This window comes from Echinops telfairi, unplaced genomic scaffold (genome assembly GCF_000313985.2).
Source record: "Echinops telfairi isolate 266 unplaced genomic scaffold, ASM31398v2 ScPeMD7_3533;HRSCAF=4204_0, whole genome shotgun sequence".
Taxonomy (NCBI): Eukaryota; Metazoa; Chordata; class Mammalia; order Afrosoricida; family Tenrecidae; genus Echinops; species Echinops telfairi.
Genome location: NW_022107431.1, coordinates 95,536,284 through 95,538,584, shown reverse-complemented (window position 1 = coordinate 95,538,584; position 2,301 = coordinate 95,536,284). Strand labels below are relative to the sequence as shown.

General features: G+C 39.7%; 1 protein-coding gene across 1 annotated transcript in view; it reads right to left on the bottom strand.

The window, feature by feature from the left end:
• Positions 1-2,301, bottom strand: part of ELOVL4 (ELOVL fatty acid elongase 4) — a 34,353-nt gene that overhangs the window by 13,460 nt on the left and 18,592 nt on the right. The gene's annotated exons all lie outside the window — the stretch shown is intronic.

The window sequence follows — 2,301 nt, the reverse complement described above, 5'->3', positions numbered from 1 at the left end:
TCTGTACATTCATTGCCCTCATCATTCTCAAAACATTTGCTCTCCACTTAAGCCCCTGGCATCAGATCCTCATTATATTTCTTTTTTTCTTTTTTCTTTTTTAACATTTTATTAGGGGCTCATACAACTGTTATCCCAATTATTTTTTTAATTTTATAGCTAATTTGTATGCTATTGTGTAAATCTAAATATCACTTTTCATATATACAAATACATGTTACAATAAATTACTTCAGTTAAGTGAATTGTCTTTAACATTCAAATATGTAAACCTGAGTGAATTTTATAAAATAACTTTACTACAAGTAGAACAATTCTAAAAGAGAGATAATAAAATATGAGATTAACAAAAATTACATCTTAATACACTAAATAAGGTATTAATGATTCTAAAAATTAAACATTTGAAGGTTGAAAGTTCTGAATCTAGTGTCTAGTTTATTCTTGACTGTGCAAAATGTCCCTATTGTCCTAGTTTGAGGGAAATAATAATGTACTTTTAAAATATATGAAGATCTCTACACACACAAAGACACACACACACAAAGACACACACAGCGGTGTACATACACACACTTAACTTTTAGCCTGTTTCTGGAACCTAGTCTACGTGAATTTAACTTAATTGTTAATTCCACAGTCATCTTTACCATAACCATTTAAGCAAAATAGCCTTGGATTAGATGACAATGTTTTAAAGTAATTTATTTACAAATGGATTAATTTTTTCCATATGCTGTCAAAAGAAAATAAAAGACAAGTCAAAAAACCCAAGTATAACAACTTTAAATCATATTGGCATTGTGCTACTTTAAAAACCCCAAACTCACTGTCATTTACTCACTGCTGACTCTGCCACCCCAGTGGGTTTCCGAAACGGTAACTGTTTCCCCGAGTAGAAAGCCCAGTCTTCCGTGGCACACGGGTCACAGCTCAGCATACCACGCTCCCTCTCTATTTCAAAGTCCCCGCAAGAAAACATGAGTTGCTTTATCTACTTACCTCCTTCTTTTTCTATATTGTAGTAAAAGATTTAAGGCAAACTAAAGAAAGCCTAAAGCACTTTACATCTGGTCTTACCCACTCTAAGCTGCGGAGTAGATCCCCATCTCCCTGTGAGTTTGACACTAGAGCAGAAGTACTCTATTAATGGGGGAAATCTACGCAACAAAGAAACATAAAATAACTCTCTCAGGAGATTCTCATTCCCAACATCATGAATTATTTCCCACCCTCAACACATATGTAATTCCTATTGACTTGAAAGGATTTCTGAATGGCAAGTAAGAGACAATAAAGAGACATCAGTCCCAAAATTTTTGCAAAGATTAAAAGTAAATGTTGATGTAGAGTGTGGTGCCCAGCACCACTCTAATTCCTCAGAGAAATTTAACAGAGGATTGACAAGGGGTACGCAAGTAAGAAACTGAAGATCTTACAACATGAAAAACTAAGCTAGCAGACTGAAACAGTGGGAAAAGGTATGTAAGAAAGAATAGAGGCATACGAGAAAACGTGCTAAACTCAATTAAGTACACTCACTGTCACTGAGTCCATTCTGACTCATAGCAACCCCACAGGACCGGGCGAACTGCACCCTTTGGATTTCCAAGATTGTTCTACAACGGCGTAGAGCGCGTCACTCTGCTCCCAGAGCGACTGGTGGTTTGGAAGGCACCCCACCACCAGGGCCCCTGCACTAAGTAACTGGCACCTTCTAAGTGTCATCTCGGCTACTGCACCTAGGCAGGGCTTCCAGGAGGCAATCTTACTTTTTTTCATTCAGAAAATCTGAAAGAAGAGGGTAAATTGGATAAACGCTTCTTCAACTTTAATTATCAAAAGAACCACCTGGAGAGAGAATCAACAGGCAGGTCTGGTCCATTTCTAGGAAGATGTTGCTTCAACTGATGCTCGGCCAGTCTCCCGTGCACCACTCTATGAATAGGAAGAAATGATTGATCCCTAATGTTTTTCTTAAGCTTATAAAGACATTTATTCCTTGCAACATGCCGGCGCAGAGTAGGGAACCAGTGGAGAGGTGTGGGGGGCTGGCCCCAGCAGTCCCAAATACTAAGTGGATGCGTGCCCCTCCCCCGAGAAGAATTTATTTCAAAGGATGGCACTGAATCCACAGCTCCTGGAGAGGGACATATCTGATCGGAGCACACAGGAGCAGATGACGGGGGACGATGACACACGACTGGAGCACATCCTGGCCCACCAGGCCTTGAGGATAATGACCCCAATTAGAGCAGCCAATCCACAGAGAGGACCACATGGCCAGCCCCACTATGAGAC